Source organism: Oncorhynchus masou, chromosome 29, assembly GCF_036934945.1.
Source record: "Oncorhynchus masou masou isolate Uvic2021 chromosome 29, UVic_Omas_1.1, whole genome shotgun sequence".
Lineage (NCBI taxonomy): Eukaryota > Metazoa > Chordata > Actinopteri > Salmoniformes > Salmonidae > Oncorhynchus > Oncorhynchus masou.
In genome coordinates, this window is record NC_088240.1 from 14693827 (window position 1) to 14710507 (window position 16681).

At 43.9% G+C, this 16681-nt stretch overlaps 1 protein-coding gene across 1 annotated transcript in view; it reads right to left on the reverse strand.

Moving 5' to 3' along the window:
* LOC135519055 (interleukin-1 receptor accessory protein-like 1-A) overlaps positions 1 to 16681 on the reverse strand; it is a 332630-nt gene that overhangs the window by 235927 nt on the left and 80022 nt on the right. The window lies entirely within an intron of this gene.

Sequence of the window (16681 nt, forward strand, 5' to 3'; positions counted from 1 at the left end):
ATGCTTATCATGCTTTCCCTGCTGATCTCTTGTGCACAACTGTTCAAGGCTGTAGAACTCCCATACCCTACATATTGAAGAACAGGGAATTCCCATTGGATCCAAAATGCTGAATAGATAAAATGAAAAATAGATAAATAATGAAAATATATGTTATTACAACAATGGAAATACAATATCATTTTTTATTCTCTCACTCTGTTGATCCAAACCCTCCCTGTCTCTTACATGGAGAGGAATATGTTTCGAGGGAAAACCGACAAGTGAGAATGACCATTACACTTGAGGAGTAAAGGAGAAGTGTGTGTGTGTGTGTGTCTTTAATTGCAGCAGTGAGAGTCCACTGTAATCAAACTCATTCACCTACACTACAGGAAAACAGATATCCATGACTTTTGAACCAGAGAACAATTACCAAACAGAGGCTTAATCTACAACACTATAACACTCCATCACCTGGGCTCAAATACTGTCACATACGGTGCATTTGGAAAGTATTCAGACCCCTTGACTTTTTCCACATTTTGTTATGCTAGACTTATTCTAAAATTGATTAAATACTTTTTTTTACCTCATCAATCTACACACAATACCCCATAATGAAAAAAGCAAAAACTGGTTTTAGACATTTTTGCAAATGTATAGGATTATTTTTTTTTTTTTTTACGTCACCTTCACGTAAGTATTCAGACCCTTTAATCAGTACCTTGTTGAAGCACCTTTGGCAGCGATTACAAGTTTGGTACACCTGTATTTGGGGAGTTTCTCCCATTCTTCTCTGCAGATCCTCTCAAGCTCTGTCAGGTTGGATGGGGAGCGTCGCTGCACAGATGTTTTCCGGTCTCTCCAGAGATGCTCAATCGGGTTCAAGGCTCTGACTGGGCCACTCAAGGACATTCAGAGACTTGTCCCGAAGCCACACCTGTGTTGTCTTGTCTGTATGCTTAGGGTCGTTGTCCTGTTGGAAGGTGAACATTCATCCCAGTCTGAGGTCCTGAGTGATCTGGAGCAGGTTTTCATCATGGACCTCTCTGTACTTTGCTCAGTTCATCTTTCCCTCGATCCTGACTAGTGCCAGACTAGTGCCAGGTTTCCTCCAGACGTGACGCTTGGCATTCACGCCAAATAGTTCAATCTTGGTTTCATCAGACCAGAGAATCGTGTTTATCATGGTCTGAAAGTCCTTTAGGTGGCTTTGGGCAAACTCCAAGCGGCCTGTCATGTGCCTTTTACTGAGGAGTGGCTTCCGTTTGGCCACTCTACCATAAAGGCCTGCTTGGTGGAGTGCTGCAGAGATGGTTGTCCCTCTGGAAGGTTCTCCCATCTCCACAGAGGACTTCTGCGGCTCTGTCAGAGTGACCATTAGGTCATTGGTCACCTCCCTGACCAAGGCCCTTCTCCCCAGAATGCTCAGTTTGGCCAGGCGGCCAGCTCTAGGAAGACTCTTTGTGGTTCCAAACTAAATCCAATTAAGAATGATGGAGGCTAATGTGTTCTTAGGGGACCTTAAATGCTGAAGACGTTTTTTGGTACCCTTCCCCAGATCTGTGCCTCGACACAATCCTGTCTCGGAGCTCTACAGATAATTCATTCAACCTCATGGCTTGGTTTTTGCTCTGACATGCACTGTCAACTGTGGGACCTTATATAGACAGGTGGGTGCCTTTCCCAATCATGTACAATCAATTAAATTTACCACAGGTGGACACCAGTGAAGTTGTGGAAACATCTCATGTATGATCAATGGAAACAGGATGCACCTAAACTTAATTTAGAGTCTGAATTTTGGCGTTGCAAAGGGTCCAAACACTGATGTAAATAAGGTATTTCTGTTTTCACTTTGTCACTTTTGTCACATACGTTATTGTGTGCAGATTGATGAGGATTTTTTTAAATGTAATCCATTTTAGAATAAGGCTGTAACAGCACAAAATGTGGAAAAAGTCAAGGGGTCTGAATACTTTTCGAATGCACCGTACATTTGAAGTAAATATTCAGATATCTTTCATTTGTAGTTGAATATTTTAATGTATTTGGAAATACACCTGGATTCAGTATTTACCATAATGAAATACATGTATTTGAACCCAGATCTGGTCATCTCCACCGGCCAGTCTGAAAGACAGACAACACTCACAGGACCATGTTTTGATGAGAGGAGGGAGAGGACTGTAACGGCAGATTTCCTCTTCGTCTGAAGAGGAGTAAGGATCGGACCAAGATGCGGCGTGGTAAGTGTTCATGACGATTTTAATAAGAAAAGCACTGAACACTATGAAATACAAAAACAAACGAACACGTGAAATAACCAAACCGAAACAGTACCGTGTGGTGACAAACACTCACACGGAAACAAACACCCACAAACCAACAGTCTTTTCGTGCCTACCTTCGTAGCAAAATGCACACAATAACCCAGTTGATATGAGTCTCCATCTTTAATGTGTGAGATGACAGAGAAGTGGAGTGTAGAGGACCACTAAGTAACCAAACTGCAGGGTGACACAACATGACTGTTGACTGGGTAAATAATGTAACGGTAATTTACAAAAGGTCCCGGAATTTTATTTACAATCTATGGTAACTTTGGTAACGTATACTTGAATAACTTAAAAAATGTATTCATATAAAATATACATTTTTTTCCTTAATTTTAATGTGTACAAAACATTAAGAAAACCTTCCTAATATGGAGGTGCACCCCCTTTTGCCCTCAGAACAGCCTCAATTCGTTGGGGCATGGACTCTACAAGGTGTCAAATGTGTTTTACAGGGATGCAGGCCCATTGTTGACTCCAATGCTTCCCACAGTTGGGTCAAGTTGGCTGGTTGTCCTTTGGATGATGGACCATTCTTGATACACACGGGAAACTGTTGAGATTGAAAAGCCCAGCAGTTCTTGAAACAAACCGATGTGCCTGGCACCTACCCCCATACCCCGTTCAAATATTTTGTCTTTCCCGTTCACCCTCCGAATAGGGCAGGAGATAGCCTAGTGGTTAACAGCTTTGGGCCAGTAAACTGAAAGGTTGCTGGGTCAAATTGCTGATATGACTAGGTGAAAAATATGTTGATGTGCCCTTGAGCAAGGCACTTAACCCTAAGTCTTTCTGCACAAGAGTGTCTGCTAAAATGTAAAAAACATATGTAATCCATGTGTCATGTGTTAAAAAGTGTTCCATAACCTATCTACACTGATTGAAGTGGATTTAACAAGTAACATCAATAAGGGATCACATTGTCCCTGAGTTTCCAGGGCAGGGCTGCCCAACCCTCTTCTTGGAGATCTACCGTCCTGTATGTTTTCAGTCCAACCCCAATTTTACACACCTTATTCTACTAATTAGCTGCTCAACAAGACCTTAACTAGCTGAATCAGATATGCTAAATTAGGGTTGGGCTGAAAACCTACAGGACAGTAGATCTCCAGGAAGACGGTTGGGCTGAAAACCTACAGGACAGTAGATCTCCAGGAACAGGGTTGGGCTGAAAGCCTACAGGACAGTAGATCTCAAGGAAGAGGGTTGGGCTGAAAACCTACAGGACAGTAGATCTCCAGGAACAGGGTTGGGCTGAAAACCTACAGGACAGTAGATCTCAAGGAAGAGGGTTGGGCTGAAAACCTACAGGACAGTAGATCTCCAGGAAGACGGTTGGGCTGAAAACCTACAGGACAGTAGATCTCCAGGAAGAGGGTTGGGCTGAAAGCCTACAGGACAGTAGATCTCAAGGAAGAGGGTTGGGCTGAAAACCTACAGGACAGTAGATCTCCAGGAAGAGGGTTGGGCGGCCCTGTTCTAAGGAAACATCCATGTTTCTCAAACGTTACATTTCAAAGTTGTTGTTCCAAACATCACATTTCTAAGTGTGAAAGGTTAAGTTTGGGAATTAACTCAGAATTCTTAAGGTTAGGTTTAAGTTTAGAGATTAACTCAGAATTCTTAAGGTTAGGTTTAAGTTTAGAGATTAACTCAGAATTCTTAAGGTTAGGTTTAAGTTTAGAGATTAACTCTGAATTCTTAAGGTTAGGCATTCATTCTGAATTCTTAAGGTTTGGGATAGGCTTAAAAATGTATATATAAAAAATAACTTTCTTTCACTGGATTCAAACCTGCAACCTTTTGAACAAGAGGCAAATGCTTACGCCTATCCGCCATCCATAACGCCCTAGGAAAAAAACAAAACCTACTTGAAGGTAACAGCGCACACTGTTGCCCCTAGTGTCCGGTTTCCACATCATCTCCCAACGTCCTCAGACATGGATGGATGTCAAATACTGACTTGTTTCACAGTTGATCTGCCTGGTATTAACACCACTACGGTGCAGTTCATTGATTATTGATTTCCATTACCATTAGAACCTATCAATTTCATCCTGCTACTGGTCACTGTTACTCCTGTTTAAATTTATATTACCACTTGTATCTCAGCATAAGTATTTATATATTTCTGCTACCAGTCACTTTTCTGCCCTGTTTACAATACAGTTGTGGCCAAAAGTTCTGAGAATTACACAAAAATTAATTTTCACAAAGTCTGCTGCCTCAGTTTGTATGATGGCAATTTGCATATACTCCAGAATGTTATGAAGAGTGATCAGATGAATTGTAATTAATTGCAAAGTCCCTCTTTGCCATGCAAATGAACTGAATCCCCCCAAAAACATTTCCACTGCATTTCAGCCCTGCCACAAAAGGACCAGCTGACATCACGTCAGTGACTCTCTCGTTAACACAGGTGTGAGTGTTGACGAGGACAAGGCTGGAGATCACTCTGTCATGCTGATTGAGTTTGAATAACAAACTGGAAGCTTCAAAAGGAGGGTGGTGCTTGGAATCATTGTTCTTCCTCTGCCAACCATGGTTACCTGCAAGGAAGCACATGCCATCATCATTGCTTTGCACAAAAAGGGCTTCATAGGCAATGATATTGCTGCCAGTAAGATTGCACCTAAATCAACCATTTATCAGATCATCAAGAACTTCAAGGAGAGCAGTTCAATTGTTGTGAAGAAGGCTTCAGGGCGCCAAAGAAAGTCCAGCAAGTGCCAGGACCATCTCCTAAAGTTGATTCAGCTGCGGGATCGGGGCACCAACAGTACAGAGCTTGCTCAGGAATGGAAGCAGGCAGGTGTGAGTGCATCTGCACGCACAGTGAGGCGAAGCCTTTTGGAGGATGGCCTGGTGTCAAGAAGGGCAGCAAAGAAGCCACTTCTCTCCAGGAAAAACATCATATTCTGCAAAAAGTACAGGGATTGGACTGCTGAGGACGGGGGTGAAGTCATTTTCTCTGATGAATCCCCTTTCCGATTGTTTGGGGCATCCGGAAAAAATCTTGTCCAGAGAAGACAAGGTGAGCGCTACCATCAGTCCTGTGTCATGCCAACAGTAAAGCATCCTGAGACCATTCATGTGTGGGGTTGCTTCTCAGCCAAGGGAGTGGGATCACTCACAATTTTGCCTAAGAACACAGCCATGAATAAAGAATGGTACCAACACATCCTCTGAGATCAACTTCTCCCAACCATCCAGGAACAGTTTGGTGACAAACAATACCTTTTCCATCATGATGGAGCATCTTGCCATGAGGGAAAAGTGATAACTAAATGGCTCGGGGAACAAAACATCAATATTTTGGGTCAGGAAACTCAACAAGACCTTAATCCCATTGAGAACTTGTTTTTACACCTTTATTTAACCAGGTAGGCTAGTTGAGAACAAGTTCTCATTTACAACTGCGACCTGGCCAAGATGAAGCATAGCATTGTGAACAGACAACAACACAGAGTTAAACATGGAGTAAACAATTAACAAGTCAATAACATAGTAGAAAGAGTCTATATACATTGAGAGTCTATATACATTGTGTGCAAAAGGCATGAGGAGGTAGGCAAATAATTACAATTTTGCAGATTAACACTGGAGTGAAAATGATCAGATGGTCATGTACAGATAGAGATATAGGTGTGCAAAAGAGCAGAAAAGTAAATAAATAAAAAGAGTATGGGGATGAGGTAGGTAAAAATAGGTGGGCTATTTACCGATAGACTATGTACAGCTGCAGGGATCGGTTAGCTGCTCAGATAAGAGATGTTTGAATTTGGTGAGGGAGATAAAAGTCTCCAACTTCAGTGATTTTTGCAATTCGTTCCAGTCACAGGCAGCAGAGAACTGGAACGAAAGGCGGCCAAATGAGGTGTTGGCTTTAGGGATGATCAGTGAGATACACCTGGTGAAGCGCGTGCTACGGGTGGGTGTTGCCATCGTGACCAGAGAACTGAGATAAGGCGGAGCTTTACCTAGCATGGACTTGTAGATGACCTGGAGCCAGTGGGTCTGGCGACGAATATGTAGCGATGGCCAGCCGACTAGAGCATACAGGTCGCAGTGGTGGGTGGTATAAGGTGCTTTAGTGACAAAACGGATGGCACTGTGATAAACTGCATCCAGTTTGCTGAGTAGAGTGTTGGATGACATCGCCGAAGTCGAGGATCGGTAGGATAGTCAGTTTTACTAGGGTAAGTTTGGCGGCGTGAGCGAAGGAGGCTTTGTTGCGGAAAGCGAATCTAAATTTGATTTTCGATTGGAGATGTTTGATATGAGTCTGGAAGGAGAGTTTACAGTCTAGCCAGACACCTGGTTACTTATAGATGCCACATATTCAAGGTCGGAACCATCCAGGGTGGTGCTGCTAGTCAGGCGTGCGGGTGCAGGCAGCGAACGGTTGAAAAGCATGCATTTGGTTTTACCAGCGTTTAAGAGCAGTTGGAGGCCGCGGAAGGAGTGTTGTATGGCATTGAAGCTCGTTTGGAGGCTAGATAGCACAGTTTCCAAAGACGGGCCGGAAGTACAGTGCCTTGCGAAAGTATACAACAACAAGTGGGACACAATCATGAAGTGGAACGACATTTATTGGATAATTCAAACTTTTTTAACAAATCAAAAACTGAAAAATTGGGCGTGCAAAATTATTCAGCCCCCTTAAGTTAATACTTTGTAGCGCAACCTTTTGCTGCGATTACAGCTGTAAGTCGCTTGGGGTATGTCTCTATCAGTTTTGCATATCGAGAGACACATTTTTTTTCCCATTCCTCCTTGCAAAACAGCTCGAGCTCAGTGAGGTTGGATGGAGAGCATTTGTGAACAGCAGTTTTCAGTTCTTTCCACAGATTCTCGATTGGATTCAGGTCTGGACTTTGACTTGGCCATTCTAACACCTGGATATGTTTATTTTTGAACCATTCCATTGTAGATTTTGCTTTATGTTTTGGATCATTGTCTTGTTGGAAGACAAATCTCCGTCCCAGTCTCAGATCTTTTGCAGACTCCATCAGGTTTTCTTCCAGAATGGTCCTGTATTTGGCTCCATCTATCTTCCCATCAATTTTAACCATCTTCCCTGTCCCCGCTGAAGAAAAGCAGGCCCAAACCATGATGCTGCCACCACCATGTTTGACAGTGGGGATGGTGTGGTCAGGGTGATGAGCTGAGTTGCTTTTACGCCAAACATAACATTTTGCATTGTTGCCAAAAAGTTCAATTTTGGTTTCATCTGACCAGAGCACCTTCTTCCACATGTTTGGTGTGTCTCCCAGGTGGCTTGTGGCAAACTTTAAACAACACTTTTTATGGATATCTTTAAGAAATGGCTTTCTTCTTGCCACTCTTCCATAAAGGCCAGATTTGTGTAATATACGACTGATTGTTGTCCTATGGACAGAGTCTCCCACTTCAGCTGTAGATCTCTGCAGTTCATCCAGAGTGATCATGGGCCTCTTGGCTGCATCTCTGATCAGTCTTCTCCTTGTATGAGCTGAAAGTTTAGAGGGACGGCCAGGTCTTGGTAGATTTGCAGTGGTCTGATACTCCTTCCATTTCAATATTATCGCTTGCACAGTGCTCCTTGGGATGTTTAAACCTCTTGATACTACCCATCCCGGATCCGGGATCGTGAATACAGCCTCAGGCTCATTAGCATAACGCAACATTAACGATTTCTGAAAATCGCAAATGAAATGAAAATAATATGCCTGCTCTCAAGCTTAGCCTTTTCTTAACAACACTGTCATCTCAGATTTTCAAAATATGCTTTTGAACCATAGCAAATAAAGCATTTGTGTAAGAGTATTGCAAGCTAGCTTAGCATTTTGCGTAGCATTTAGCACGCAACATTTTCACAAAAACCTGATAACCAAATAAATAAAATCATTTACCTTTGAAGAGCTTCGGATGTTTTCAATGAGGAGACTCTCATTTACATAGCAAATGTTCAGTTTTTCCTGAAAGAATCTTTGTGTAGGAGAAATCGCTCCGTTTTGTACATCACATTTGGCTACCGAAACGAACCGAAAATTCAGTCACCAAAACGTCAAACTTTTTCCGAATTAACCTCCATAATATCGACCGAAACATGGCAAACGTTGTTTAGAATCAATCCTCATGTTGTTTTTTCACATATCTCTTCATTGATATGCCGTTTGTGGAAGCCTGCTTTCCCCTCAGAATCCCATGGAAAAATACCAGCAGCTGAAAATGACGCACCAATTTTGACGGAGGACACCGGGCGGACACCTGGAAAATGTAGCCTCTTATGGTCAATCTTCCAATGATATGCCTACAAATACGTCACAATGCTGCAGACACCTTGGAGAAACGATAGATAGGGCAGGCTCATTCCTCTCGCATTCACAGCCATATAAGGAGACAATGGAAAACAGAGCCTCAAAAATCCTTTGGGTAAAGGAGAACCTGGAGAGGCTTGGGCGAGTAGCTGCGGGGGGGGGAGCTGTTGGCCGAGGTTGCGGTAGCCAGGTGGAAGGCATGGCCAGCCGTTGAGAAATGCTTGTTGAAGTTTTCGATAATCATGGATTTATCGGTGGTGACCGTGTTACCTTGCCTCAGTGCAGTGGGCAGCTGGGAGGAGGTGCTCTTGTTCTCCATGGACTTCACAGTGTTCCTGAACTTTTTGGAGTTAGAACTACAGGATGCAAATTTCTGCCTGAAGAAGCTGGCCTTAGCTTTCCTGACTGACTGCGTGTATTGGTTCCTGACTTCCCTGAACAGTTGCATATCGCGGGGACTATTCAATGCTTTTGCAATCCGCCACAGGATGTTTTTGTGCTGGTCGAGGGCAGTCAGGTTTTTTGTGCTGGTCGAGGGCAGTCAGGTCTGGAGTTAACCAAGGGCTATATCTGTTCTTAGTTCTGAATTTTTTGAACGGAGCATGCTTATCTAAAATAGTGAGGAATTTACTTTTAAAGAATGACCAGGTATCCTCAACTGACGGGATGAGGTCAATGTCCTTCCAGGATACCCGGGCCAGGTCGATTAGAAAGGCCTGCTCACAGAAGTGTTTTAGGGAGCGTTTGACTGTGATGAGAGGTGGTCGTTTGACTGTGGCTCCGTAGCGGATACAGGCAATGAGGCAGTGATCGCTGAGATCCTGATTGAAGACAGCGGAGGTGTATTTGGAGGGCCAGTTGGTCAGGATGATGTCTATGAGGGTGCCCTTGTTTACAGATTTAGGGTTCTACCTGGTGGGTTCCTTGATGATTTGTGTGAGATTGAGGGCATCTAGCTTAAATTGTAGGACTGCCGGGGTGTTAAGCATATCCCAGTTTAGGTCACCTAACAGAACAAATTCTGAAGCTAGATGGGGGCGATCAATTCACAAATAGTGTCCAGGGCACAGCTGGGAGCTGAGGGGGGTCGGTAAGCAGGCGGCAACAGTGAGAGACTTATTTCTGGAGAGAGAAAATTTTAAAATTAGTAGTTCGAACTGTTTGGGTATGGACCTGGAAAGTATAACATTACTTTGCAGTGAGTAGACTGCAACTCCTCCCCCTTTGGCAGTTCTATCTGACGAAAATGTTATAGTTGGGTATGGAAATCTCAGAATTTTTGGTGGCCTTCCTGAGCCAGGATTCAAACACGGCAAGGACATCAGGGTAGTAGTGAGTAAAACAAACTTAGGGAGTAGGCTGATGTTGACATGCATGAAACCAAGGCTTTTTCAATCACAGAAGTCAACAAATGAGGGTGCCTGGGGACATGCAGGGCCTGGGTTTACCTCCACATCACACGCGGAACAGAGGAGGAGTAGTATGAGGGTGCGGCTAAAGGCTATCAAAACTGGTCGCCGAGAGCGTTGGGGACAGAGAATAAAAGGAGCAGATTTCTGGGCATGGTAGAATATATTCAGGGCATAATGCGCAGACAGGGGTATGGTGGGGTGCAGGTACAGCGGAGGTAAGCCCAGGCACTGGGTGATGATGAGAGAGGTTGTATCTCTGGACATGCTGGTTGTAATGGGTGAGGTCACCGCATGTGTGGGAGGTGGGACAAAGGAGGTATCAGGGGTATGAAGAGTGGAACTAGGGGCTCCATTGTAAACTAAAACAATGATAACTAACCTGAACAACAGTATACAAGGCATATTGACATTTGAGAGAGACATACAGCGAGGCATACAGTAATCACAGGTGTTGAATTGGGAGAGCTAGCTAAAACAGTAGGTGAGACAACAACAGCTAATCAGCTAGCACAACAACAGCAGGTAAAATGGTGTTGACTAGGCAGGGAGGGTCGGAATAACTACACACAGAGCCTGAGTGCGGCTGGGGCCGACAGATAAAACATAAACAAGCAGAATGGAGAGCTTTCCGAGCTAAAGGTTAGCTGATGACCGGTTAGCTGATGACCACTAGCAATGGTTTGCTGACTGATAGCTGGTAGTTAGCTGGCTAGCTTCAGTTGAGGGGTTCCGGATCCGAAGTAAATATAAATACTTTAGAAAAAAAGCAGATCCACGCTACATTGGTGAGGCGGGTTGCAGGAGAGTATTTAGATGTTGAGGTTTAGCAAAATGTTTTAAAAGATATGCGAAGAAAAATATGTAAAAAAAATATGTATATATATATATACAAGGGACACGGCACGACAAGACGTCTGACTGCTACAACATCTTGGATCAATCCTCAAGAGGGAGGTGGACAAATAAAATAAAAAACACATATTCTGACAAACTCCAAGCATTGATTATGCAAGAATGGGCTGCCATCAGTCAGGATGTGGCCCAGAAGTTAATTGACAGCATGCCAGGGCGGATTGCAGAGGTCTTGAAAAAGAAGGGTCAACACTGCAAATATTGACTCTGCAACAACTTCATGTCTTCCGTCTAGCTTGGAAAGACAGTACCGTGCAGTACCGAAGAGCCCTTACTGCTGCTCGATCATCCTATTTTTCTAACTTAATTGAGGACAATAAGAACAATCCAAAATTCCTTTTTGATACGGTCGCAAAGCTAACTAAAAAGCAGCATTCCCCAAGAGAGGATGACTTTCACTTTAGCAGTGATAAATTCATGAACTTCTTTGAGGAAAAAAATTATGATTATTAGAAAGCAAATTACAGACTCCTCTTTAAATCTGCGTATTCCTTCAAAGCTCAGTTGTCCTGAGTCTGCACAACTCTGCGTGGACCTAGGATCAAGAGAGACGCTCAAGTGTTTTAGTACTATATCTCTTGACACAATGATGAAAATAATCATGGCCTCTAAACCTTCAAGCTGCTTACTGGACCCTATTCCAACTAAACTACTGAAAGAGCTGCTTCCTGTGCTTGGCCCTCCTATGTTGAACATAATAAACGGCTCTCTATCCACCGGATGTGTACCAAACTCACTAAAAGTGGCAGTAATAAAGCCTCTCTTGAAAAAGCCAAACCTTGACCCAGAAAATATAAAAAACTATCGGCCTATATCGAATCTTCCATTCCTCTCAAAAATCTTAGAAAAGGCTGTTGCTCAGCAACTCACTGCCTTCCTGAAGACAAACAATGTATATGAAATGCTTCAGTCTGGTTTTAGACCCCATCATAGCACTGAGACGGCACTTGTGAAGGTGGTAAATGACATTTTAATGGCATCGGACCGAGGCTCTGCATCTGTCCTCGTGCTCCTAGACCTTAGTGCTGCTTTTGATACCATCGATCACCACATTCTTTTGGAGAGATTGGAAACCCAAATTGGTCTACACGGACAAGTTCTGGCCTGGTTTAGATCTTATCTGTCGGAAAGATATCAGTTTGTCTCTGTGGATGGTTTGTCCTCTGACAAATCAACTGTAAATTTCGGTGTTGCTCAAGGTTCCGTTTTAGGACCGCTGTTGTTTTCACTATATATTTTACCTCTTGGGGATGTTATTCGAAAACATAATGTTAACTTTCACTGCTATGCGGATGATACACAGCTGTACATTTCAATGAAACATGGTGAAGCCCCAAAATTGCCCTCGCTAGAAGCATGTGTTTCAGACATAAGGAAGTGGATGGCAGCAAACTTTCTACTTTTAAACTCGGATAAAACAGAGATGCTTGTTCTAGGTCCCAAGAAACAAAGAGATCTTCTGTTGAATCTGACAATTAATCTTAATGGTTGTACAGTCATCTCAAATAAAACTGTGAAGGACCTCGGCGTTACTCTGGACCCTGATCTCTCTTTTGAAGAACATATCAAGACCATTTCAAGGACAGCTTTTTTCCATCTACGTAACATTGCAAAAATCAGAAACTTTCTGTCCAAAAATGATGCAGAAAAATTAATCCATGCTTTTGTCACTTCTAGGTTAGACTACTGCAATGCTCTACTTTCCGGCTACCCGGATAAAGCACTAAATAAACTTCAGTTAGTGCTAAATACGGCTGCTAGAATCCTGACTAGAACCAAAAATTTGATCATATTACTCCAGTGCTAGCCTCCCTACACTGGCTTCCTGTCAAAGCAAGGGCTGATTTCAAGGTTTTACTGCTAACCTACAAAGCATTGCATGGGCTTGCTCCTACCTATCTCTCTGATTTGGTCCTGCCGTACATACCTACACGTACGCTACGGTCACAAGACGCAGGCCTCCTAATTGTCCCTAGAATTTCTAAGCAAACAGCTGGAGGCAGGGCTTTCTCCTATAGAGCTCCATTTTTATGGAACGGTCTGCCTACCCATGTCAGAGACGCAAACTCGGTCTCAACCTTTAAGTCTTTACTGAAGACTCATCTCTTCAGTGGGTCATATGATTGAGTGTAGTCTGGCCCAGGAGTGGGAAGGTGAACGGAAAGGCTCTGGAGCAACGAACCACCCTTGCTGTCTCTGCCTGGCCGGTTCCCCTCTTTCCACTGGGATTCTCTGCCTCTAACCCTATTACAGGGGCTGAGTCACTGGCTTGCCGGGGCTCTCTCATGCCGTCCCTGGAGGGGGTGCGTCACCTGAGTGGGTTGATTCACTGATGTGGTCATCCTGTCTGGGTTGGCGCCCCCTCCCTTGGGTTGTGCCGTGGCGGAGATCTTTGCGGGCTATACTCAGCTTTGTCTCAGGATGGTAAGTTGGTGGTTGAAGATATCCCTCCAGTGGTGTGGGGGCTGTGCTTTGGCAAAGTGGGTGGGGTTATATCCTTCCTGTTTGGCCCTGTCCGGGTGTCCTCGGGTGGGGCCACAGTGTCTCCTGACCCTCCTGTCTCAGCCTCCAGTATTTATGCTGCAGTAGTTTATGTGTCGGGGGACTGGGGTCAGTTTGTTATATCTGGAGTACTTCTCCTGTCCAATTCGGTGTCCTGTGTGAATCTAAGTGTGCGTTCTCTAATTCTCTCCTTCTCTCTCTCGGAGGACCTGAGCCCTAGGACCATGCCCCAGGACTACCTGACATGATGACTCCTTGCTGTCCCCAGTCCACCTGGCCGTGCTGCTGCTCCAGTTTCAACTGACCTGAGCCCTAGGACCATGCCCCAGGACTACTTGACATGATGACTCCTTGCTGTCCCCAGTCCACCTGGCCGTGCTGCTGCTCCAGTTTCAACTGTTCTGCCTTATTATTATTCGACCATGCTGGTCATTTATGAACATTTGAACATCTTGGCCATGTTCTGTTATAATCTCTACCCGGCACAGCCAGAAGAGGACTGGCCACCCCACATAGCCTGGTTCCTCTCTAGGTTTCTTCCTAGGTTTTGGCTTTTCTAGGGAGTTTTTCCTAGCCACCGTGCTTCTACACCTGCATTGCTTGCTGTTTGGGGTTTTAGGCTGGGTTTCTGTACAGCACTTTGAGATATCAGCTGATGTACGAAGGGCTATATAAATAAATTTGATTTGATTTGATTTGATGTAATTGTCAATAAAAGCCTTTGACACTTATGACATGCATGTAATTATACTTCAGTATTCCATAGTAACATCTGACAAAAATATCTAAAGACACTGAAGCAGCAAACTTTGTGGAAATTAATATTTGTGTCATTCTCAAAACTGTACAGTACATCCTGCCTATCACACCAACACTGACACTCTTGCACCCACACACTCACACTAACAACCACACACTCACACTAACAACCACACAGTAACACCCATACACTAACACTAACACCCACACAGTAATGCCCATACACAAACACCAACATCCACGCACTCACACTAACACCCACACACTCACACTAACACCCACACGGTAACACCCATACACTAACATCCACACAGTAACACCCACACACCTACAATAACGCACACACACTCACACTAATACCCACACACTAACACTCATGCCCACACACGAACACCCCCACAATAACACCCACATACTTACAATAACATACACACACTAACACACACACTCTAACCCACACACACTAACACACACCCACACACTAACACCCACACATGTACAATAACACACACACTCACACCATCACACACACACACACACTAACACCCACCCACACACACCCACCAACACCCACACACCAACACCCACACCCACACACTAACACCAACACACTCACACTAACACCCACACAGTAACACCCATACACTAACAGTAACACCCATATATTAACACCAACGGCCACGCACTCACACTAACACCCACACACTCACACTAACACCCACACGGTAACACCCATACACTAACATCCACACAGTAACACCCACACACCTACAATAACGCACACACACTCACACTAATACCCACACACTAACACTAACACACACACACTAACACACACCCACACACTAACAACCACACATGTACAATAAGACACACACTCACACCATCACACACACACACACTAACACCCACCCACTAACACACTCTCACATTAACACACACTCACACACTAATACCCGCACACTCATACTAATACCACACACGAACACACCACACGATTACACACACTTACACTAACACCCACAACCACACCCACACACTAACATCCACACATTTACAAAACACACACAAACACTCACACTAACACACACACTCATACACTATCACCCACACACTTACACTAACACCCACACACTAACAACCACACACGATCTCCCACACACTAACACACTAAAACCCACACACTAACACCCACACACTTACAAGAACACACACACACACACATACACTAACACACACACTCACATACTAACAACCACACACTAATACCCACACACTTACACCCCACACACTTACTGTACACACACTCACACTAACACCCACACATTAAATGTACATATCTACCTCAAATACTCCAGTCCACCTGCACATTGTCCATTTATCTTGTATATAGCTTCCTCTTGTAATTAAAATGTATTTTTATTAGTTATCATTAGTTATACTTATTTTCATATTGAATACTGCTGGGTAGGGTTTGTGCATGTGACAAATAAAACTTGAACTTGAAAATTCCATAAAATCCTTAAAAATTTCCACACAAGAAATACTCAGACATGCTAATTTTACATAAGCCTTCTCACAGACACACACACAGAAACGCAATCGATGAAAGGAACATATCAATAACTCAATAAAGAGATAACGCCCACAGACACACAAACACAGGTACTATCAAACACACACACACAGACACTCTCAAACACACACACAGACACTCTCAAACACACACACAGACACTCTCAAACACACACACACACAGACACTATCAAACACACACACAGACACTCTCAAACACACACACACACACACACACAATGGCACTCTCAAACAAAGACACACACAGACACTCTCAAACACAAACAAAGACACACACAGACACACACAAACACACACACACACACACACACACACACACACACACACACACACACACACACACACACACACACACACACACACACACACACACAGACACTCTCAAACACACACACACACAGACACTATCAAACACACACACAGACACTCTCAAACACACACACACACAATGGCACTCTCAAATACACACACACACAGACACTCTCAAATACACACACACACAGACACTCTCAAACACACACACACAATGACACTCTCAAACACACACACACACACACACAGTCACTCTCAAACACACACACACACAATGACACTCTCAAACACACACAATGACACTCTCAAACACGCACACACACACAGACACTCTCAAACACACACACACAATGACACTCTCAAACACACACACACACACACTCTCAAACACACACACACACACACACACACTGCAGTGTAGCCTATTTTAAACTTGTCTGACCAAAGCCGGTCAACTCAGTACTGTACCTGGTAATGAACAGATTCTCTGTCCAGATAACTTGAGGGCAGGGGGGGGGGGGGGGGGGGGGGGGGCACGCTAGCTAGCTATGAATGTGTCATCCAGTAT